Source organism: Tupaia chinensis, unplaced genomic scaffold (assembly GCF_000334495.1).
Source record: "Tupaia chinensis unplaced genomic scaffold, TupChi_1.0 Scaffold146131_1, whole genome shotgun sequence".
Taxonomy (NCBI): Eukaryota; Metazoa; Chordata; class Mammalia; order Scandentia; family Tupaiidae; genus Tupaia; species Tupaia belangeri.
In genome coordinates this window covers 315018-340965 of record NW_006205986.1, presented here as the reverse complement: position 1 = coordinate 340965, position 25948 = coordinate 315018, and the positions used below count along the sequence as shown (strand labels likewise).

Here is a 25948-nt window from a genome sequence, read left to right as displayed (position 1 = left end):
GTATCTATCTATCTATCTATCTATCTATCTATCTATCTATCTATCTATCTATCTATCGCCATGTAGTAAAAAGAATTGCACTGTGCTTTTCTCTTTTTATCAGAATTAAATTTATACTGTAACTGCCTTTTTATTTTAAAAAGAAAAGAGTAAGAATCAACAAATCGTCTGCTCTTTTCAAGGGTAAATCCAAAATAAACCAAATTGTAGGATCCTTCTAGGAAAGAAGAAAAGGGGTTCGAGAGATGATGTGGTTCAGGAGGGAACGAGGAGAGCTCAGATATGCAGGAGGAAGGAAGTTGGATGAGGAAGAGGAGTAGAAAGGCAGTAAGGGCTGATCCGTGTTCTTTCTAACTTCCTGAAAATGCATAGAGCTTTAAAGTTCTCTAATAATGGAGCACGACTGCTCTGTCTTCTTTCTCTCTCTTTATCCATCAGACCTAACTTCCTGTCTTCATATATATTACCTAAAGATTTGTTTCTTTTCTTTCTATTCTGGATTTTAGAGAAAGACCACCGTAGGCAATTTGGGTGTCTCCTTAGAATGACATTTCAGAAAAGATATTAAAGCTAAATTTTTAAGGTTGTACAATTGGCCAGGAAAAAAAAAAAATCTAATCTTGTTTGTGTACTTTCTAGCTGATAGATACTTCTTTAAAAATAAAATTAATCTGACATCCCTAGCTAGGATTTCTGAGTCGGAATGGACATCGTTGTTTTTCTAAGGCCTCATATTTGTGCCTTACTGACTCCTGGGTCTTAAAGCTGGAAAGGCCGCACATCCACCATAAGACTACTGATAAATAAAAATAGGCCATTCCACACATAAAAATAGAACTTTCTATTCATTTCTAATTTTCTTAGCTCTCTCTTGCCAACTTTGCCCTTGCCCTTGGAAATGACCCCTGAAACTATTCCTCCCCTGCCAACCTGGGATAATTAATCTTACCTCTAGGGTTTGCTCTGCTGTGACCTCTTTAGGTTACCCCTTTTCCAGAAGATGTGGTCACCTTTACAAGCCAAAAATGACCAACCCAACCTTTCATGAAGACCAGGCAACATTTCAGGTATGCCTGTCAGCTCTAGTGCTGTAGGCCCTGGTCTTTGGGTCACCAGGACTCAAGACCAACTCATAGACCAGGAGAATTCTGACCATTTCTTGCACTTGGATAGATGAACATACTTCTACTCTTTTCGTTTTTAAGCCTTAACCATGGGAATTAAGAATGTGATGTCTTATCTTCACTGTGTATCACTTAAATGCATTTCATCTATTTCATTGTGTCTTTACATTGAATCAAGCGTCTACAGTAACTTATTTCAGGAGAGCATTACTCTGTGTGGTCTCCATCTCACTGAAATTGCAAAGACTTCAACAAGTCAACATCTACTACTAACTCAGTGCATGAGTCTACTCCATCAATTTATGATACTTTTCCAAGGGACTCCCTTCTGTTTATTGCCAGAATTTTTTTTTTCCAAAACTGTTTCTAGGTTAACTAAATGTTTTTAACTGAAATCTTCTTAGAAGATAAAGCATATTAAGTGGACTTATATCTTCTAAATAGATATTTAGCAAAATGTCTAGATTTCATTGCCTAACATTTCAAGTTTCCTTACACAGTTACTATACAAAGAATTACTTTTATAACTGCCCAAGCAGCAACCACTGGGGAAAATAGTTATGGTGTTGTCTTAGGTAAGAAACTCTTGAAGCAGGGCCTGCTACAAGGATTCTTGATTTATTATGGGGAGTACCTTCAGGAAAAAAAAAGAGACAAAGAAGCAGAAGGATGCCAGCCTTGTGGTCTGGTGGTAAGGAAGCTGGATCCCACATGGCCGACTGCACAGTTCAAACCCTGCTCTGGTACTGGCTTCTTGAAAAACATAATGGATACATGCATATGTATATGCATGCTCCAAATCCCAATAGGACGGAGAAATGAAGAAGGGACAGTAGTGTGACTATGCCCCATGGCAGCAGGATGTGGGGAGGTACTTTCTCACTCTCTTTTGCTCTGTCTCTCTGGCAAGAGCATGCACCCTCTGGCAATTAAAAGAAGAAGCAAGAGGGGCAATGAGGGAGTTCAGCAAGGTTGTCATCTCAGCTGGAATGTTCTCAGATTAATCTCCCTATGCAGTCTCAATGTGAGACCAGGAACTAGCCTTTGTCATTTATCATTGACCATGGCTGTCCCCAGGAAGCAATGGAGAGTACATCCCAGTGAAGAAGAATCCCATTTGACCTAGAACCATTCTCTAGAAAAAAAAGGGCATCTGTGAGTCATTGTCAACTAGCACTCCCAACACCAGCATGTAGAAGATCTGGACAATATGCCAACGGTGTTCCTGACATCTGGACACATACTTGAATGCTACAAGATGCAATATAAAAATACCCTCCACTAGGAATAAATTTAAAATACAGATAGACCTTGGGATTATTGTATGTATAACATTACATTATCGTGTTAAATTCAATACTTTAGTACAAGGAAATACTACGTTACACTGACCTCAGACCTTTCTGCTGCGCTCTTGTTTAATGTTTATTTTGTTTCCTGATATATTCTGACCTCATCCCACTGCTTGGAAAAGCCATAAACTATTAGTCAAAACTTAAATGGAACTATATATGTACATACACAGACATACATAAAGATATAAAGCTAAAAAGACAAAACTGTTTGCTCACCAATAAATTTGTCTCTTGGTGGAAAGAGGTCAAACTGAGATCAAGGAGAATATTAAAAAACAAATGTCAAGTCTATGTATTCTCAGAATAGAATTGAACCTCTGAAGTGCTATTGATCATTTAAGTAGACAGTTATTTTAGGGGCTGTACAGCTTGTAAATAAGAAGATATTGTACAAATGCTCTCTAATTTTTTTCTTTTCTATAGGTTATGTGTGCTCACCAGAGAGAGACAGACAGAAAGGGAGTAGAGGAAACATGAGAAAGCCCCGTCCCCCAGGGTGGGGGGATGGTTACACTGCAATCTTTTCTCCTCCATTTTCCTTTGGGGACTTTGGGCATGTACACAGCACCCAGCTTGTTTTAAGACTTGGGGACTGGAACTAACAGTTGGCATAATGGCTATGTCACTGGACTCCCATGTAGTCGACCGCAATTTGAGTCCCAGACCCGGTGGCTTTAACTACTGCCAGGCACGTGTGTGTGCATGCCTAAGATCCCAAAAGGAGAATGGAAGAGAAGGAATTGTGGCGTGACCATCCCTCCATTGGGGGGTTGATTTCTTGCTTTCTGTCTCTCTGTCTCTCTCTGTCTTTCTGGCAAGTGCACGTGCCCTACAGCAAAAACCTCTCCAAAAAAAAAAAAAAAAAAGACTTGGGGACTGGAAATGCGCAGTCAGCCATGTTGGATCCAGCCTCCTTAACCACCACACCATTGGCTGACCCTCATGCCTTCTAAATTTTTTAAAATGTTTCAAATATATATATATATATACTTTTAGGGGAAAAAATATGTTAAACTGCAGTACCCACAACTTTGTGGGTTTTCCGGTATGATTATTAATTCTGGTGTCCAAATTCCAAATTTTAACTGCTACTTTTCTACTAGAAGACCAAAATGCAATGTAATATGAAGAGTTCCTTTCTAGTATTTTCTCACTCACCTCCCCTGACCACTTAAGAGAATCATTTTGGTTCTGGACAAAGAATTTTAAATGAAATTAAAAGTAAAATTAGATCCTGGGGCCAACCAAGAGGCATAGGGGTTAAAGTGGCTGGATCCCACATGACTGACTTCACAGTTCAAGTCCTAGACCCAGCAGCTTGAAAAACACTTTGGGTGCATAGACATGCATGCCCCAAATCTGGAGAAGATAATGGAGGAGAAAAGATTGTGGTGTGGCCATTCCCCCTGGATAATGATTTCTCACTTTCTTATTTTCCCTATTCCTCTCTCTCTCTCTCTCCCTGGTGAGTGCACGAATCCTATAGCAAAAAACTAACAAACAAAAAAGTAAAATGGATTCCAGTCAGAGTAAGGAGATAAATAGTGATCCCACCAAATCATGTTTGTCCTGAAAAAGAATTAGGAGAACACGATGACTACTGTCTTCAAATAGCTGAAGAGATCTCATCTGGAAGAGGGTTTCCAAACAGTGGGAGTCACCAGGGCACAATGACAGCTGATCCAGTGAGGCAGCATTTAAGACACTAAACGGAAGAGCTTCCCAAGGTAACTTCATAAGTAGGCTCTGTGGATTTACAACGAGGTTTAGAAAATGCTATACACTATTCTCCCTTTGGATATTCACAGCCCGTGTTAGCATCTTGAAGTCCTGCCATTCTGAAATGATCCAGATGTTATTAGTGGAGAACAGAGGCCTTGGGGAAAAGGGGTTACTACCAAGGAGTTCTCCCCTTCTAACATCTACTTTTTCCTAATTCCACTTGGCTGCTACTGAGCATCTTTTGTCATTAATCTCTTTATAGCACACATTTCAGGGACACTTCCCAATGCTTGTAAAGGCAGATTCATCAAAGAGTTATTAAGACTTTAAAATCAAGTCCAACATTCTCGTAGAGATTATCAAATATCTATGACATGCTTGAACACAGCATGGCTTGTATCTAGCACCTTTCGACTAAAAGAGCAAAAATACTTTTTAAAGCTAGCATCTGCTATTACGTTTCTGAAATTTTATGTCTGCTGCCAAGTGCTGTGTATTTTAAGAACTCTCCCATTGAAAATTATTGAAATGAAGAAATAAACCATATTCTTTCCACCACAGTGGACTCCAAGGAAGGAGGTATCCTAGAGACTCAGATAGAAATGGAAGTAACACCTACTAAGAGCTAGTCTTGGGCTCTGGGCCATTCCATGGGACCCTCATGCCATCAATTTGAAAATGTAAAAAAGAAAAAGATTGTTTTGATCTGCTTCCAAAAGAAAAGACAGGACAAGAGGGGATGGGGAAGTCTGCCCGTGGTACCATGTGAGTAATACAGTATTTCTCTCCTGTCTCCCACAGATATCCTAGTCTCTGTGGAAGGTCCTAGCCCATGTGCAGTGTTCTAGCATTTTGCTTTTTCTCCTGAAACACCTGGAATGCCCTTTCTTCCTGCTCCACCTCTCCATCCATCCTAGCCTAAATCGATGGGGACCCAATTAAAATGCTTTCTTCAGTTCCATGATAGTTACCTGTTTCCTCTTTGTTCTGATTATCATTTCTCAAACAGCCTCTGGTCTCTGATAAATTCCTTTAAGACATGATCAGTTCTAATTTATGTCCTTACTCTCATAGCAGTCACACAGCACAGCCTGGCAGAAAGTGAGTATCTTTTAAGTAGTAGTAAATGGAGGCAGTGGGGAGAATCCACCATCAAATATCAACAAAAGAAATTAAGCTAATTTAAAAAAGAATATGGGAACATTCCTAATCCCTCTGAAAGTCATTCCCAAGTATATCGAGGCTCCAGCCTACCCTAAAGAAAGCTTGACACAGAAGCCTTGTTCCCTCCTCTGTCATCTTTCTCTTCATTCTCCCTCTGTGCTGCATATCTGTCTTTTAGTTTCCAGTAGGCATATGTGATCACAGGAGAGTCAGAGAAAGAGAGAGAAAATGAGAAAACATCTCCCCCTTCCCTGGCCAGGGAGGATCCCACCCCCCCCCCCAGTTCTCTTCTCCATTCTCCTCTCAGGATTTTGGGCACACACAAACATGCTCAAGGCATGTCAAGTCACCAAGTCTGGGACTTGAACTCCACACTTAGCCATGAGGGAGCCAGCCACCAAGCCACTGGCTAGTCCTTTGTTGCATATTTTAAAACACAGTTTACTCAGTGCACGAAGGTCATCGCCACAGGGAGTGCTCCGTTGTGAATGATATCTATATCCAAGTAAAATGGTATCTTATCCAGACGAGAGATTTTTCATGAATCTCACTGTTACAGTAATGCCAACTGAGTTTTTAAATATACATAATTGGATTTTAGATTTCTTTTTTTCCCTAAAATGGACTTTTATAAGAATTATTTATTTTATTTTATGTTTTTTGTTGTTGTTATTTTTTAATTTATTACATGCCATGTGCATTCACAAGAGAGACAGAGAAAGACAAGGAAAAAAAGCCACCAGGGTCGGGACTCAAACTGCAGTTGGCCATGTGGGAATCCAGCACCTTAACCACCACACCACCTGCTGGCCCTTCAACCTGATTTTTTATTCTTAAACAGAAGGAGATTGTGGATTTGCATCCATTGTTATGCGTGAACTATTTATCTATTCTTTTTGTCTTATTACTACATGCTTTCTATTTTATGTTTCCTGTTTCCCTCATTGCACGAATGAGTGCATGCACGCATACATGCACACAGGTGTCTTGTACAGTTTATGAGTTTATGTGTTCCTCCCTTTATAACCCTCTGTGCTTTGGAAGACACATAATCTGTTCTTCTACTGACAATTGCCTCCAAGATTTTCAAAAAAGCATTCATTATTCTATGTTTCTCAAGTTATTAAAATCCCAAATTAAGCATGATATTTTAATTCCTCTTCTATTCCAGATAAATTTACCAAGCTTTTAATCCCAACTCTCATCTCTCCAGCAACAGCATTTCCACTTTTCTTTTGGTTTTTGGAAATCAAGTATGGCATTCTTTCCCATCTAGATTTTTATGTTATTCCAATATTTTACAACTCATACATTTGAGAATAAATCTGAAGATATATGTACATTTTATTATACGATTTATACATCTTTTTGGGCATTTCCAATTTCAACTTATTTTAATATTCATCACCAACTCTACTATTATAATTTCCTTATTCTTCTGCTCTTATTACGGTGTCATTTCTCAGTTGGTCAGAGTAGATTTTCAGTAATATTTTTCCAGACCAGAACATGAATACCAAATACGAAAGAGAGTGAACCATCATGCAGCCCACTCGCCTGGCTATTGAGTCTCTTGCAGGTGGGGCAGACTGGCCAGCAGAGTCCATTGTAGGGCTTCTTGCAGGTGTTACACAATGTCCCTGGCCCAGCTTCAAACTCACTCTGGGCATATGTGTGTGCATGCCCAAAATCCTAAGAGAGGAATGTAGGAGAAGGGATTATCATGTGTCCATGCCCATTGGGGGGTGATTTCTCACTTTCTCTTTCACTGTCTGTCTCTCTCCAGCGAGGTCATGTGCCCTATGGCCAAAACCTTAAAAAGAAAAAAGTATGAAACGTTCTCCCTGTAAATTGTTTTATTGCCAATTGAAGTCTTAAATGGTCAAGTTTGGAGGGAAAATTGCTTTTTAGAAAGTTACCAAAAGAAAGATACTTTCTTTTAAGTTATAGATCATGATGTTTGCAAGTGTTCTTGAATCACCCCCATAGAAGTGATCGTTCAGGAAAGTAATGTTTTTCCTAACCCTCAAAAGAGATTTATTTGTTAAGAGCCTTAAGATCATACCTAAGCAGAATGAAGTGACATACACAGAGATATTTTCAGGGCATAAATAACAGACCAGAGCAGGGATGATGATCACTTAAGGTGGTCTTTTTTTGTTAAAATTTTAGTCATGCCCCCCCAATCACCAACTAGATGCTATTTGGTAGTGTGACAGCAAATACATTCCAAGTTCCGTGGCATGGAAATATATAGGCTTCATATATTTTCTCCCAGCTCTATCTGGGAAGAAATAAAAAAGGTGCCCACGACAGAAGAAAAAGAGGAGATATCATTCTAGATGGAATTTAGGTAGAAGAAAGTAGAAACAGCCATGAATCATAGATACTCTTTGACAGGTTTATAAACTTGAAGCTGCAAAGCGTTTTCCTGCCTGTGACATTGTGCTGAATCCTGTCTTCCTGCTTTAGGCTCAGACCAGTCTATCTCAGACAAAAACCGAGAAGCCGCCTACCTTTTGAGTCAGGAGTACTTTGTGTTTGGAGCTGGGGAGCTAGGAATAGGCCATCCCCAGTTATAAACGTGGGGAGAGATCTGTTGGAAAGCATGCATCTTGCACTACCATTCAGCTGTCGTAACGGAGCGCACTACTGACCTACTTTAGAATGGTCCCTTTGCTTGTGCAGTCACAGTGGATGGCTCATCATAGAATGACAGAACTGGGCCAGCAGTCTAAAATGGGACAGTCCTTTGTACGTGAAGATAGCGCTCAAAGCATTCAGATGGGAGTGTGTGTGTGTGTGTGTGTGTGTGTGTGTGTGTGTATGTGGTAGTGCCTGTACCTCGTGACTCAACTATGAAGTATATTAGATGAGGGAAGATCAAATACATGGCTAACTCCTATAGACGTGTCTTATCCATAGCTGACCAAACACTGCCTGGTTGGTCAAACGTAGACACAAGCAGAGTTAATTCTATCACATGCAGAGCTTACTCAGAAAGAAAGTGAAGGTGTCTATAAGTACCCTGCACGCCCTGCCCCAGCAGCCTAACAGTAAACGCAAGGGTCTGCACATACTTACACGTGTGCATTTGCACGCATAACCCCGGTCTGCACATACTTACACGTGTGCATTTGCATGCATAACCCCCCCACACACACACACACACACACACATGCACACACGACAAACTTCCACCTCCCCCCACACACACACACACATACATGCACACACGACAAACTTCCACCTCGAGTCAGGGTGCAATGCATTTCCATTGACACAATAGAAACATGATTTCTGGGCTTCACATTCAATTCAGCCTGTACATAACCCCTTGCACTCTAAAATTCAAGCACCATCTTCACTTTATTTATAATGCCATGAAGAGAAGCAGCAAAAATCATATATAATTAAAACTGATGAGGGATGATGAAGCAGTCTGACTCTTGTTTGACAAGGAATGACTGCAGCACTTTGCCTGAGATCAGCCTGCTGGCCCTGTTGGTAAAGAGTTCAGAGAACATTTTCTCAGCATTTTTTTTTTTCATTTTAAAAATAGAAATAGAAAACACCTCTCTGACAGGTTTGTTATAATGTCTAGATGAGCCAGCCCCCAAAGCAGCAGTGCTCAATTACTAGTAGCTTCCAAGGCACTTTGCCTCCTCCCTGTCTTTCTGCCCTCCTCCCTGCTACGGGGCACAAGTGCTGTTGTCACAAGCCTGCTTTTTTCCAAGGTCTAGTCTCTCATGTCAGCTGCCAGAAACTGCTGCTCAGATGCTTTGTCAATGCCAAAAATGCTTAAATATCTCTACAGTGGATCAAAGCATCTCCATCCTCCAAAAACCTGCCAGGTCACTGATACCCTGTCTCCTGTTAGGGCAGATGACATCGTATCCACTTAGTTACCTGGCCAGAATCTCAAGGCCTTTGCTCCCTTTGCCCAGAAACCCCATCTATGACTTCACTGTTAATTCAACATCTAGGGCTTCTCCACAATCAATCCCTGACTCTCTCCCTGACTGCTCCAGCCCTGGGTCAGGCTTCACTGCTTCTCACAGGAGCTGGTTCAAGGACTTCCTAAACTATCCTGTTTCTTTCCATCTCTAGCTTCTTATCCATTTTGCACACAGTTACCAAATCCCTTCTGGAAGCAAACTGCTTTTCTGAAGAATACCTGTGCTGCCTCATTGCCTGAGGAATTAGACTCAGGCTCCTGAAACTTGACTTGTTTATTCTAAAACCTCTAGTTACTCACAAGGGTAATCTGTCCCATCAGATTTATAATGAGTAAGTTTGTTTACTATCCTTGACACTTAGTGTCGATGCCATTGGAGAGCATCGATAAGGCACAAACTCAAACTTCAGACCTGCAAGAGAAAGTCGGGAGAGAGGCCCAGTGGTGTAGTCAGCGGGTAGGTAGATCATGCTACCCCAGGACAATCAATTTCATTTCTCTCAATTCCATTATCTCTAAAATGAAATTTGAAATAACTCTGCCTACTTCATAGAATTTACTGTCAACTAAATAAAGCAATAAAGGTAAAAGTTCTTTGTAGAGTATAAAACTAAGTCTTCACTATTGTTAAAGCTATTTTTATGTGCAAGAAGCAGGTTGATATTAGTCATACACAGAATTCCTTAGAAAGCATTTTTGGAGAGGTACACCAGCAGATGGTAGAATGGTTACGTCACTGGATTCCCACATAGTCAACTGCGGTTCAAATCCTAGACCCAGCAGCTTAAAACTCACTCAGGGTGCATAAGTGTGCGTGCCCAAAATTCCGAGAGGAGAATGGAGGAGAAGGGATTGTGGCATGTCTATCTCCCTGGGGGATGATTTCTCACCTTCTATTTCTCTGTCTATATCTCTCTGGCTATCACACATGCCCTTTATCAAAAATCTCTCTTAAAACAAGAAAGAAAGCACTTTTGAGATGGAAGGAAGGGGTTCAGCATGGCTTGGCCAGTTTTTTCTTTGGAGAATTGAGGATAAACACAAATTCTCCAGCCATCTATGAAGAAAGTAAATGAGAGACCAGCAGTTGGCATAATGGCTATGTCGCTGGACTCCCATGTAGTCGACTACGGTTCGAGTCCCGGACCCAGTGGCTTAAACTCATGCCAGGTGCATGTGCGTGCATGCCCAAGATCTCAAAAGGAGAATGGAGGAGAGAGGACTGCGGCATGGCCATGCCCCCTGGGGGTGATTTCTCGTTTTCTGTCTCTGTCTCTCTCTGTCTTTCTGGCGAGCTCACATGCCCTATAGCAAAAACTTCTTTTAAAAAAAAATGATGAAATCAAATGAGATTGTAAATACTGCCAACTTCAGCAGAGAGAAGATGGAGAAACGATTATTAATTACCAAGGGTAGGGATGTCCAGTTCAGATCTTTCCCAAATGGTCGTGAGAAAGTGATCCTTCACGAGGACACTCCTCCCCAAATATTAAGTCAAGCACACGTAACAGAAGAAAAGCTTGCCAGTCACGGCATTACGATGTGAACTGATGACCCAGAGGACAAAGGCTATAGACTTCCAACACAGATCCCTGAGCCAGTTCAGCTCTCACTGCTATTTTTAAAGCCAAGAGCGGGTGAGGGGCGGGGAAGTAGAGAGAGTTTTTCCACTAGTAGTCAGGAACCGAAATAGGAAAGATCAACAGAGGCATTTATAAACAATGAATGCCATTAATTTTTTAAAGCTAAGATGGGTTTGGAAAAGATGTAGTAGAGTAAGGAGTGGGAACCGTGTCAGGGAAAAATAGCCCAGGGGCTTCCTATTTTCTACTGGGCCTCTTCTACTTGCTCCATGGCATTTCAGAAGTCACTGACAAATTATTGTATTATTAAATTTCCCGGAAAACCTGGTAACCATCTTGTTCAATTGAACTTAGAGTCGGGGAGTCATGGGATAGGTTATGTTTAATCAAGGTCCCCTGACTAGAGTTCAACAGTGATGGAAAATTTGTTCTTTTTCCTCCCCTTTATCAGAAAAGTTTCAAATTATTGAGCAATATCTAAAGTTTAGGGGCAGTCCACATTGTCAAGCTCAAACTCCAAACTCAAGCTCTTTCTAGTACACCACCATTCAAGGACAGTGACGAGGAATCTAGAGCTCCTTTTGGTCACTGTAAGCCTTGGTTTGTCATGCGTCTGCTTAACTTCCTCACATGGTATGACAGGAAGACCTTTAGACCAGCAGGCTGGAAAGTATTTTAATACCAACTCTGCCATGAAGGTGCAGTGTGACATTTATCCAATCATCATGCTTCTCTGAGCACACGTACCCTATAGCAAAAATCTCTCTCTCTCTCAAAAAGAAAAAGAAAAAGAAAGAAAGAAAGAAAGAAAGAAAGGAAGGAAGGAAGGAAGGAAGGAAGGAAGGAAGGAAGGAAGGAAGGAAGGAAGGAAGGAAGGAAGGAAGGAAGGAAGGAAGGAAGGAAGGAAGGAAGGAAGGAAGGAAGGAAGGAAGGAAGGGTTGGCTAAATCTGAGATGAGAAAATCGACTTTCATACTGGTAGATTAGAAGCAAACTCTCAAGAGAATCTTCTAAATCTGCACCATCACTTGGCAAGGCAATTATAAGTATTGATTATATTGATTAGCGACGGCTCCAATGTACCCCCAGTGATGAGCTTCAATAAATATGTTATGGGTTTGCTATCTGTAGGCAACTGATATACAAGGTTGGTTTTCTCAAAATTTAATGTGCACACAAATCACTTGAAAGATTTTTTTTTTTTTTTTTGAGAGAGAGAGATTTTTGCTATAGGTTGCATACACTTGTCAGAGAGACAGAGAGACAGAAAGTGAAAAATGACCCCTCAGGGAAGATGGCCATGCCACAATCCCTTCTCCTCTTGGGATTTGGAGCATGCACACTTGTGTACCCATCGTGAGTTTTAAACCATCAGGTGTAGGACTCGAACTGTGGTCAACTACATGGGAGTCCAACAACATGACCATTATGCCATCTGCTGGTCCTTCACTTGGAAGTCTTAATACAAAATATACCCTGATTTAGTGGTTCTAGACTGGACCCAGGCCCCATGGGGGGATGCGCTCATGCTCACTCTCGCTCACTCTCTCTCTCTCTCTCTCATCTCTCATGCAAATGCACACACACACACACACACACACACACACTTTGACTCTCTCTGATAAACATATACAACCTCTGGGGGATAAAAGTTTTTATAGCCAGAAATAAATTAGTATTTATATTTTTCAATTAACATAATAATTTTTACTTCCATGTAAGTTTCTTAACTCATTCAAACTTAATTTCAGAATATGATCTGAATTAGGTATCTGATGTTTCCCCCCAAAATAGTTATTCACTAGTATTTGTTGAATAATCCCTCTTTTTACTGCTGATTTGAAAAAAAAATTACTTTTATCAAACACTACATTCTTAAAGCTATATTATTTCAGACTTTCAATTCACTTTATTTGCTATTTTGTTCCAGTACCAGTAGCTCACAGATTTAATTGTGTTATAGTTTATGATAGATTCTTTTACAAACGTATTTTGCTATTCTCAGGCATGTACTCTTCAAGATTAAATGTAGTCATTTTGTGAAATTCCCTATCCTAATCCCATTGAAATTTCAACTGAGATTCTGGTAAATTCGCAGAACTATTTGGAGAAAATTGGCATCCCTTCAAAAGATATTCTTTCTTATTTAATAAGCATGCTGAGTATTACTAATATCAAGCTTCTTTGCCTTCTTTCGAACTTAAATAGGAATTCACTCAACCAATATTTATGGAGTCTCTTCTCTGTACCAGCCTCTATTCTAAGCACTTGGAATGCATCTGTTAACAAACCAAAGGTCTTTTCCCTTGTAGAGTTGACATTTTAGTTGGAAAGAAAATAAATGGGCAGATATGTAGGTAAAGAGAGAAAGAGAGACTACTTTCCTTCTGTGTTAAATGATATGGAAAGAAAAAAATATAAAGCAGAGAGAGAAAGACAAGTAGTGTGCAGATGGGGGCAGCTGCAAAAGCACATGAGCCTGTGACCAGGGCAAGCATTGTTAAGAAGTTAGATCTGGGGACCAGATGGCTTAATGTTTACATCACTGAACTCCTACATAGTCAACCATGGTTTGAGTCCCGGACCCAGCAACTTAAAACTCACACCAGGTGCTTGTTTGTGTGTGCCCAAAATTCTGAGAAGAGAATGGAGACGTGACCATCCCTTCTAGGGGGGTGATTTCTCACTTTCTGTCTCTCTGGTCAGTGTATGCACCCTATAGCAAAAATCTCTCTAAAAAGAAAAAGTTAGATCTGAGCCAAGCTTGCCAAAGATGTAGGATGTCTGGGAAAGGGCATTCCAAGCAATAAAACAGCTAGTTGGAGCAAACCCAAAGCAGGGGCATGCTGGTGCATTTAAGCAACAGCCAGGTAGCCAGAGTGGGGCCAGGTCTGAGTGAACGAGGAACCAGGAGTGGAGGAACATAGAGCTCTCATATGGCTCTGTTGGCTTCTGTAAGGGCTTTGGGTTTTACTCAGTAGTAAAGTTACAGGACTTGGATTTAATTATATTGGTAAAGGGTTGTTCTGTCTGTTGTGATGAAAAGATGTTCATGGGGAGAGAGCAAAGATTAAAGCAGGGAGAACAGTTAATAGACTATTCCAATTATTCAGGTAAGAGATCAAGGTAGAGCAGGAAGAATAGAGGAAAGACCAGATTCTTGATATGTATTTTTTAAGTCTGTATTTATTTTATTTTATTTATGGTAGAGGGCATGTGCATACACACTAAAGAATGAAAGAGAGAGAGACTCTCAACAGGGTTTCATTACACTGCAGCCCCCTGCCAAGAGCCTTCTAGTTCATCACATGGGCACATGCACATGCACCCAGCATACCGTCAGGCCAGCCTGGAGATTTGAACTTAACAGTCAGCCATGTGGCTTCCAGCACCGCAATTCAGTTTGCTTCCAACTGTTAGGAAGTACCTAACAGGATTTTCTGTATATGGGTTATATGGGAAAAATAGACAGGGATGTTTCCGAAGTTTCTGGCCCAGACAGCTTGATGGTGTTGCCATCAACTGACACTGTATGTTGAGTAAGTTCTGGGGTATGTGTTAGAGGAAATATTGTTAATACAGTTTCATAGATGTTACCTTTGTAGTGTTTATTCCACATCCAAGAAAAGCTATGTTCAATACTCCAGTGTACAATGGAGGTCTGGAGTTTCAGAGTCTTGTCCAGATTAAAGATGTAATATTGGAGCCATTGGCTTGTAAACAGTGTTTAAGGCACAGACCTTTTGATAGAACCAAGGGAATAGTATAGACACAGAACAGGACCAAAGGCTGAGCCCTGGGACCCTCCAGAGTTAGCAAGTTGGACAGAAGGGGAGGAAAACACAAAAGAACTGGGAAGAAGTGAACAGTATAGTAGGTGTACGCCAAGAAAATGTGTTATATGAGAAGCCATAAAGGAAAATATAGAGAGGTTTCTCTCTTTCTCCCTCTTTACTCACACACGCAGAGGAGAGATCACCTGAGAATGTAAAGAGAATCCAGAGAACAAATCCTGCCAGACCTTGATCTTGAACTGAGAACTATGGAAAAATAAATGTCTGATGTTTAACATGCTCACACCTACCCTCTGCAAAAAAAGATGGAAGGACGGAAAGGGAAAAAAGGAAGGAAGGATGGATGGAAGGAAGGAAGGAAGGAAGGAAGGAAGGAAGGAAGGAAGGAAGGAAGGAAATTAAGGAGGAGAGAATGGTCCATCTTGTCAAATGCTGTTGGTAGATCAGTTATGGAAAGAACTTGGACCCAGCTGAGTTTAGCCAAGTAGTGGTGTCTGGTAACCTTGATGAGAGTTTTGGTGAAATCTAATGATAATTTCATTAGACATCATAGAGATTAATGTCAGATGTATATACTTCATTACTTTAGTGAATTATCCTCATATTCCACATTTACTAACAGTTCAAATCAGAATGAAAAGTCTATTTATGTGATTATTAATGGCCATTTTTCATGATAAATTATCCTTGCATTCCTGAAATTAACCTGACTAGGTTGTTTGATACTTTCCTTTCTGTACAAGATGGGCTTTATTTTGATACCATTTCACTTAGAATTTTTTTGTTTAGATTCATCAGTAAGATTCATCTGGAGTTTCTCTTCTTCATTTTGGCAAATTTTGCCTTCATTTTAATATACTTTTAGTATACTTTGTATGTTATAACATTAAGATGCTTTTTATTATCTTATACAGAGTAATAGCAAGGGAATTCTCTGTTAATGATTTGATAAAAACCCATTTTCTTAGATTGTGAAAATAAAGTACCTTTTGCAGGGAAGAGGTTCTTGAGACTTTTTTTTATTTCCATTTCAGTCTAAGTTATTAGACTATTCAGAATGTCTTTCTGTTCCTCTTATGCTTTTGAGGGGAGATATTAGACCCAGGCTTTGAATAAGGAGTGTGTGGCTCCAAAATCCATGTTTTTTGAGATATAAGAAGCACAGGTCTGAGTCTATATCAAAATTTCTCATCTCAAATGCTGTTAAAAATGGCTGACTGAGATTGGTCTTTCCCAGAGCTTCACCTTGCCAGATTTTGAAGGTGATGTACGATAGCCAGAATGCTTCATTCAATACAAAAAACTCCACACCCATTGCCTAATACCATTTTTTCCATTGTTAGCATTAACTCTTGACTTTGCATGTGTTTAAAAATCAAGATGTTAAAGGAAAGCATCAGAGGTTAATATAGTGCTTGAGAGAAGAGTCAGAGAAAGAAAATGCCAGCATTAATGTCTAAAGACAGACCACGGGACCAGCAGTTGGCGTAATAGCTATGTCGCTGGATCTGCGGTTCAAGTCCCGGATCCAGTGGCTTAAACTCACGCCGGGCACGTGTGCATGCGTGCCCAAGATCCTGAGAGGAGAATGGAGGAGAAGGGATCGCGGCTTGGCCATCACCCCTGAGGGATGATTTCTCGCTTTCTTTCTCTCTGTCTCTCTCTGTCTTTCTGGAGAGTGCATGTGCCCTATAGCAAAAACCTCTCCAATAAATTAATTAATTAAAGACAGACCACAAACATCTACAGGACATCTAAAATGTGATGGGCTTTCTTGGCAGTCAGAATTCATTTTGCATCTCTTCTGACCAATGTGGGAGTGACAATACCTGACATGAGGCAAGCTAAAACCCCAGATACTTACTCTCTCAGGAAAAACAATCTCAGAGTCCTTTTCTTTGAGGGTAGAAAGTACCAGATTTCAAGATGTCAGAATAAATTTAAGGTATGATGGAGATAAGCCTTTTTTGTCAAGAAAACTGGACTAAAGATAGTCTGGGTTCTTTGTGGTCAGTGCTTTATCTAACTGAGAAGCCAGCAAGATTTGGCACTAGGCAGCTCCTTGGAAAGGTCACTGTGTTACCAAATGACCTGGCAGAGTTACTAAAACTCCTAAGAAGTGAAAGCAGATAACAGCAACAACAAAAAAATACATGTCGACTCATGTTCATCATGGCCTAATTCACAAAGGATAAATACATTACACTGTGTGTATATGCGTATAAGTATACAGTCATGCTCTCCATAAGAGATTTTATTTAACTTTATTTATTTATTTATTTATTTATTTAAATTTGACCAGAGAGGAACAGACTAGGAGAGTGAAAGAGTGAGAGAGAGAGAGAGAGAGAAAGTGAGAAAGCAAGCCACCAGATCCAGGACTTGAACCACAGTCAACCACGTGGGAGTCCACCGCCTTTAACCACCATACTACCTGCCAGCCCCTCCACTCTTTTTTTTAAAAAGAATATTGTTTTTATTAATGGAAGACTATCTATGAATGCCATTTTCAAAACACAACATGTCGGGACCAGCAGTTAGAGTAATGGCTATGTCGCTGGACTCCCATGTAGTCGGCCGTGGTTTGAGTCCCGGACCTGGTGGCTTAAACCCATGCCAGGCACGTATGCGCGTGTGCCCAGGGTCCCGAGAGGAGAATGGAGGAGAAGGGATTGTAGCATGGCCATCCCCCCGGGGGATGATTTTCTTGCTTTCTGTCTCTCTGTGTCTCTGGCAAGCACACACATCCTATAGCAAAATCCTCTCCAAAAATAGAAAAAGAAAAAAGGAAAAAAAAAACATATCTGAATAGATGCACAATGAAACCAGAAATAGCGGTACACACTTCCATTGTTTAATGCCTTTGCTGCCTTGACTCCCGTTGTATTACTGATCATAATCACCAGCTTTGAGAGCCTGGCAATAGTGTCTACACTGGGAAGAACTTCCTATTTCCCACTTCCAGGCTGCATGTTTTCAAGGACTTTCACCGGGCCATAGAGCAGTAGAGTCTCTCATCTCTTATGTGAATTTGTTACACAGACCCGCATCTCAACAGTGGCCAACTTGTCCTAAGAATGCATGTTTGTGTTTGGCTGTCCTTACTAGCTGTATACCCTCAGGCTTCAATTTACTGTCTGTGAACATAATGCAAATCCCACCTCGCAGTTCTAAGCTCCTAAGAAGAAAGTTCCAATATTGAGCCCCACAGTTAGTGAGGTACATGCTCCATCCAACTCAACATGCCTCGTTATTTCTGAGGAAGTTACCAGTTATTCTCACCTCTCCCAGTTAAAATAGCATTCTGAGGTTTCCAGCAGATGGTGTAGTTACATTATAGTAAACGTCACAGGACTCCCATGTAGTAGACTGCAGTTCAAGTCCTGGACCTGGCAACTTAAAACTCACAGTAGGTACATGTGCATGTGTGCCCAAAATCCCAAGAGGAGAAATGAGGAGAATAGAGGAGAAGAGATTGTGGTGTGACCATCCCCCCAGGAGGTGATTTCTCATTTTCTGTCTCTCTGTCTCTCTCTCTCTGTCTGGTGAGCTCACACGCCCTATAGCTAAAACCTCTCTTGAAAAAAAAAAAGCATTTTGATATAAAATGTGATGTTTATTTATTAATGAAAATAAGCAAATGTCCGGGAAATTGCCTAACAGTGTGTGTGAGAACTCAGTAACTTTTACTTTCAGCTCTTTCTTTCCCGCAGGATCAGAATAAGAATTTAAGGTTTTTCCGGTACAATGTTCTTTGTTCATATGTATGTATGTGTATTCACTGACAAACTTCTGCTATCTTAATTCTGATTTTTTTCTATGTTTATTTGTTTGTTTGTTTTCAAATAACTTTGTCTATATGAGAATGGCAAATCATGCCCACTGACTTCATTTGATTTAACTGACTTTGTGTGACTTCCAAGTCTTAAAAAACTATCTTCCTATCTCTACTTCGTAACAAAGAAAAGTAGCCCATGAAACTCATGGAAATACATCCCATGTCCTTTATGTATATATTTTTTTTAATTTTTACTATGAAATATTGACATCCCCATAGCATTCTGGGATTATTTAGATTTTGAAGCCAGGCATTCTTAACAGTGGCACTAAACATGCAAAACATATGCGTTCCTCTGATGGTGGAAAGCAAGATTCCACATGTGATCGTTCAGGCCATCGTTCATATAAAAGCCCATTGCTTTTGCATGGAATCAAGCATGAAATGACGGCCAACTTGTTATGCTTACACACGCCTATAATTAGGTTTGTTTAGGTATAGAGTGGCAGGCACTCCTGGGATATATACACGAGGTAAAAGTAGTAATGGAAGTCAGAGGAATTGCTCTGTCAGCGTAACAAAGCATTTACAGAGGCTGTAACAGGTCGTCCAGGGAGGCATGGCGAAAACTCATACCATAAAGAGAAAACAGAAACCAATCTACGCTGTTACTGAGAGCCGCCCACAAGCAGAATCACAGAAGTCAGACAGAGTTAGCTTGATTGTGGTACAGAGAGTTGTCAACATCTGCTTTGAAGAGAGTCTGAAGAGCTGGTAGCAGAGAAAGAGGGAGTGATTCCCGGAATCAGCTTTCAGCCAGTGTCCTATGAGTGCAGGAGGTTTTTTGTTGTTGTTTTCATTTCTGAAGAGGTTTTTGCTATAGGGTGCATGTGCTCACCAGAAAGACAAAGAGAGACAGAAAGCGAGGAATCAAGGCAGGGATCCCATCATAGAGGGCTCCTTGAGCTGATTCCCACATCATTCCGTTCCATTCATTGTATTTATGTATATTCAAGGGCAAACTGCTCATGAGTAATACTAGCTGCTTTGATATGCTTGTTTTTATTATCCAACAGAAGTTTGTTATAGCCTTGGGGCCAGCAAGTGGCATGGTGGTTAAAGGCGCTGGACTCCCACATGGCCAACCATGGTTCAAGTCTCGGACCTGGTGGCTTGCTTTCTCACTCCCTCTCTCTCTCTCTGTCTCTCTCTGATCAAACTGAAAAATAATAATGATAATAATAATAAATAAAGTTAAATAAAATAATCCTTTAAAAAAAAAAGAAGAAGTTTGTTATAGCCTTTAGTTTACAAATACTAACTCTGTCAACTTTACCACTCTTCATACAGACCCTAAGCCTTTAAGTGACTCTGGTCTCCCCAGGCAACAAAAACTTGCCCAGCACTCTTACTCTCATCTCTCCAGCCTTGAGACCCTTCTATGGCATGGACATTTGGCCCTCTTTAGGCTCTGAACACATGCTACAGACATCCTTTGCAGGCTCCTCTAACAGCCATGACTCTGTACTGGTGAGGGTTGAGGGGAGTCTGATAGCTAAACCTGTAAGAACAGGGCTGTGGAAAGTCTTTGGGCTCTCTTTGCCTGCATTTACCTTTGAAACATGTGTAGATAGTTTATGTATTCTAAGAAATATTTATGGATATGTTTATAGATCAATATTTATATTTATAGTTGTCAGAAAAGTCATGATGCATTTTTGCATAGAAAAACATGGAAAAATACTCATGACTTTACCAACAACCCAATAGTTTCCATAAATTTCTTCTCAAATCATAGTACTCTGTTTTATTGCATAACTTACATTAACTTTCATCAAATAAATTATAGGAGCAATTCTATAGTTGTACAGTCTTGAAGTAAATAAATTAATCATTTTAACCATTGTTCACTGCTGATTCATGTCCTCTTTTATGATTACATGTTTCTCCTTTTTCTTTTCTTTTATTTTTTTAAGAGAGATTTCTGCTATAGGGCTTGTGTGCTCTCCAGAAAGATGGAGAGAGACAAAGAAAGTGAAAAACCATCCCCCTGGGGGGATTGCAATGCCACAATCCCTTTGCTTCCATTCTCATCTCAGGATTTGGAGCACGTACACACATGCACCCAGTGTGAGTTTTGAGCCACGGTCAAATACTTGGGCGTCCTGCAGCATAACCTTTACACCATCTGCTGGTACATGTCTCTTCTTACAAAAGTTTATTTTTACTCATTTTTCAAATTATTCATATATTTAAGTCATCTCAGTTGTAAACCATCATTTTGTTTTATTTTATCATTAACTCTGACATATGAAATTTGACTAATGCTTAAATAGTATCTCAATATCAAATCATATCAAAATAACCCTGGCCAAATTTTGTTTTGTTTCCAGCCATTTTTTTTAACATATATAATCAATATCCTTCTTTAAAAAATCAAAAGCATGTCACCTAATGTATTGGGTTGTCAGAAAGGTCATGACATGTTTTTCTGTGTTTTTCTATGCAAAAATGTTCCATGAGTTTCCTGATGCCCCAATAGTAGTTTGAGCAACCTACATTTAAAAAAAAAAAAAAAGTCTTAATTTTTTTCCCCAACATTTCTGTATAGATTTCTTCATGCTCTGGGTCCTCAACATTTTGTTCCTATGGACAGTCACTTATCTATAGTGGTAAATAGTATCATACTCATAAAACGAAATCCAGTGCCTAATACCTGACCAGGGTTTTATTGGCTTGTATTCATCCATTTTAACCTCCATTGGAATGTCATGACTAGCATTTTAAATTTTCAACCATAACTCATAACACTTAGATTGGCCCATTTCCAAATGTCCAAGGAAGAATTGATTTATATGATGAACTGGCCCTAATTTTTTCTATATCTCCATATACCAAGAGCCATATCAATCTAAGGAGACTATTTGCCCCAGTTTCCTAAGACTTCACTTCTCACTTGCTTTGTGTCACAGTGGTCCATGAGAATAGTTTAAAGACAGATGGTATTAAAAGTAGTACAAATGGAAATTTTCCCATCCCAATCTGAGTTCTGAAAGACAACCACTGTCTTCTTCTTTGTTTTGTCTGGCATTTATTTAAATATTTTTCAGTTCAGTGCTTTTGCTGCTACTTACTGAGCAATCAAACATTTGTTTTCTTTCTGCCATAGAAAATTAGGGTTCAGTTCTCACACTTCCAGCACCCCCCTTCTGCCTTTCTTCCTTGCCTTCACCTTCCCCAAAAAGAAATACCACAGTCTTTGTGACCTTATTACCCTATCCCTGAATAGTTTTATCACAATTTTGTAATGTCTGATGGTCAACTTATGCACCGTTGTGACTATTGTTAACTTCTGATTCAAGTATTACACTGTGCTTGCATCCCTTTCCTTACACAGCTTTTATTTTTCCTCAAATTTTTAGAAATTGACTTTCTCGCTTGCTTAAAAATGAAAAAATACACCTATCATTGTTTTTGAAAGTGCTCCCACAGATCTGTCAAATGCAATATTTATTATAATATTGAAACCACAAAAGGACCAATAAACGTTTCTATTGTTCCAAAGTTTATTGTCTTTATCTTGCAGCTCCAGTCTAGAACTATTGCAGAGATGCCATGGGGGAGGGGGGGTGCCATTTACCCCTCCTCTGTGTCTGTTTTTTTTTTTTTTAATTGTGTATTGGATCTGATATTTACTACTTCCTTAATTTGTTCCCTCATTTTTCTGAGGGAACATTCTCTGACAGTTTAAGAAAAGCTACTGGCAAAGTAAATATCTTAATTCCTTAAAGAATAGAAAATACCTTTATTTTATCTTCGCATATGTTGAAAATTTGGGCATCAAAGTCTGAGTTGAAAATTATTTTCTCTCAGAATTTTGAAATTCAACAGTTTTTGAATCTTCATGGCCTTCTTGTTTCCAGATTGCTGTTGAGGAACCCAAGCTTCCTGCCTTCTGTTAAATTGCTTACCATCCCTCCACTTGTTTTCCCTCTTCTAAATATATGTTAAATTCTGTTCTTTGGAGTTTATACCACTTTTTTTTTTTTAATTCCTGGGCTGTAGTTTTAGTAGGGCTTGGTGTGACTAAGTGGGAAATCTATGTGATCTGTGTACCATTTTTCACCCAAAGCTCAGTGATATTTTCATTTTCAAGTGCTTAAATCCATGCAGTCCCTTTTCATATATCACTGCACTATCCTATTAGCAACTCTGAAAGCAGATAGAACTCTTCCCCTTTGATGGTGAAATAGCCCAGGCTCCAAGAATAGCAGTCTTCTTAGGTTTAAAGAGCCAGCCTTTGACGAATTCGAATTTAAAGTTCTGTTCTTCCCACTTCACTCACATAAGGGCCACATGCAGCAATGCCTTTGTGATGGAAGTCACTAGTAATAAAAAAAAAAAAAGTCAGACCATGGCTTCTCCATATCTTGCTACAATAAACTAATGTCACTGCTAGGATGTGAATTAGTCTTTTGAACTGTTCTCTGAGCTGCAGAATGCAAGCTTTCCTCTTCAATCACTCTGTTATTCACAGTGGAAATTGGACTACCTAAAACCAGATAATTGCTGATGGTCTGACTCATACTTAACAGTGGCATATGTAGCAGACAAGGGACGCTGGAATCACGGTATTTTGGTCTGAAGGAAAATATACTGTAATGTATAATAACGCTATTTCAGAGTCCACAAATGAAATAACTTTTCCTCTTTGAAGCTTTTACTTACATTCCCACACAGAGCACAAATAGCATTCTCTCATTTGAAAACGAAAAATAAGTAATTACTTTCAAAGTCCAGTCATTTGAAAGCACAGCAGTCTTTTAACAAAGTAGCTCTTCTCAAAAAGGAAAAGGGACTTTCCCACTAGTATTTCTGAACTAGCACACATGCCCAATAATTTTGCTGTGTTTATGTGTCACTCTGACTTTCTGTCTGTCATTGTAAAAGAAGATATGCTTTGTGTTAAATGATGCCTTTCTGAAGGGAGTTTTCAGGTAGTACCTCCTAAAGGCTTTCCAGTTCTTTTCCCACGCCAAGGTTTGCCTGCTGTTTTCCCCAGTTTAATATCAGACTCTTGCATCTCATTATTTTGCCATCTAATTAGCCCCACTTCCATCTTGTGTAAGTTAAACATCCAAATAAAGGGAGGAAATATTGGGGTCAGGCAGTGAAACAATGAAATTCTGCAGGACCTTCTCTGACCTGGGAGAAATCATTCCATGACTTGAATTATTAGGCTTCTCATCTTTAAAATTATATAACCACAGATAGGTCTTCAAGTCCCGTTTGAGCACTCAAATATTCTTTCTACCCTGTTGATGAATCAACATTAATAAATAATTTCACATCAGTCACCATTGCCTCAATGCATGTATAATAATGAAAATTTGCTTATTCATTTGTTAAATGCATGTTTATCAAGCTTTGTAGTCAGAGCTGAGTATACGCTGATAAATGAACCAATGCACGCCTTAGCGTTAGTGAGTTCACAGTCCAGAAGGCAAGGCAGACAAAACAAACTTCCAAATAAGTAATAAGTGAATAAATCTTGGGAAAGATATGCACCATGTGCTCTGAGAAAGAATAGTAAGAAAAGTATAAATTAGATGGGAAGGGGAAACATTTTCAAGAAAGCTTCATTGAGAAAACGACAAATGATTCAAAGGATGAAGGGTTACTAGTCAAATGAAGAGTGATTGAAGCAGCATCCTGGACACATGTGGGAGCATGTAGAAAGATCCTGGGGAATTAAAGAGCTTGTGCAGGGACCAGCAGATGGTGTGTGTGATGGTTACATTACGGACTCTGACATAGTCGACTATGGTTCGAGTCCTGGACCAGCAACTCATGCCAGGTGCATGTGCGTGCATGCCCAAAATCCTAAGAGGAGAATAGAAGAGAAGGGTGAATGCTCGCTTTCTGTCTCTTGGTCTCTCTCTGTCCCTCCAGTGAGCTCATGCGCTTTATAGCAAAAATCTCTCTTAAAAAAATAAAATAAAATAAAAACTTGTACATTGAAGGAACTGAAGAAAGTTCACACAACTGAAGACTAGTGCACAAGAGGGGGTTGGCCTGAAATAAAAATAAAAGATATCGGAGACAGTGTGGGGTGGGGAGTGGATAATGGGATAGGAGGGAGGGGAGAGGGGAAAAAACATTTAACAGACACATGAATGAAAAGTTGTCTGTTGATGATAATGTATATAGTAATATCTTTACTTAAATGATATCCACTGCACCCATGCTGGAAAAAAATATATTTTGTACACTGTAAAGATGTACAGTGATTGAGTGTACATTTTAAAAGTATAAAAAAAATTTAAAAGTGAAAGGTGGGCTTCCCTCAAATCGTAGAAAGCTTACCGCCAGCGAACATTTTGTGTATCAGAAATGCAGAGGCAACCTGCTGAAAGGGGTTTAAGCAAAAGACAGAGGGGACTCAATCACATCTTTAAAAGATTGCTCTGGCCACCATACACACACTGGGTTGGAGGAAGGCAGAAACAGATGAAGAAGTGTGGGTGCTAGGACTGGGAAGCAATGGGGGAGAAGAGGTTGGATTTTACATATAATTATGGGATAGACTCACTGGGGGTCTGTTGTCAGCTGTGACATACAATGGAGAATTTATAGCTTCGTGGCTCACACCGTGGACATATTCATTCCTATATCTGCACTCTAAAAAGACTACTTTGTTGGCATCCCACTGCCACCCTGGGCAGCATTCTATATAACCTTCATGTGACGCACAGGTATCGCACACTTTTTTACTCAACCATTCCTTACCTGACAAGTATTTGGAGTATAGGCCTTGTTCACAAAGCCATCCATCCTTTTTTTCCCCCCAGAGATTTCTGCTTTAGGGTGTGTGTCCTTGCTGGAGAGACAGAGACAGTAAGATAGAAAGCAAGAAATCACGCCCCCGGGGGGAGTGGGGGAATGGCCATGCCGCAATCCCTTGCCCTCCATTCTCCTCTTGGGATTTTGGGCACGCACGCACACACGCCCGGAGTGAGTTTTAAGCTACTGGGTCCAGGACTCAAACCATGATTGACTAGGTGGGAACCCAGTGGCATAACCATTACACTATCTGCTGGTCCAGAGCCATCTAATCTTACTAGATTAATAAGTCCACTAGTCACCCATGTGCTCACCTTTAGACTTTCCCAAGTATCTGTATGGCCACAGCCACATGTTCACATTCCCCAGGAGACATAGGCCAAGCTTTTAAAATGGTCTTGGGAGCTGGCCCTGCCATCTGCTGGTTTAGGGAGCCCGTTCCTACCGCAGTTTGAATTCTGGCTCCAGTGGCTTAAAAACTATGCTGAGCATGTAAGGGTGTGCCCCAAATCATGACAGGATGGAAAAATGGAGGAGAAGGGATTGTGGCATGGCCACATCCCACAGGGGGTGCTTTCTCCCTCTCTTTCTTTCTTTCTTTCTTTCTTTCTTTCTTTCTTTCTTTCTT

The 25948-nt window shown here is 40.0% G+C and overlaps 1 protein-coding gene across 2 annotated transcripts in view; it reads left to right on the top strand.

The window, feature by feature from the left end:
• STAC (SH3 and cysteine rich domain) overlaps window positions 1-25948 on the top strand; it is a 147210-nt gene that overhangs the window by 62137 nt on the left and 59125 nt on the right. The window lies entirely within an intron of this gene.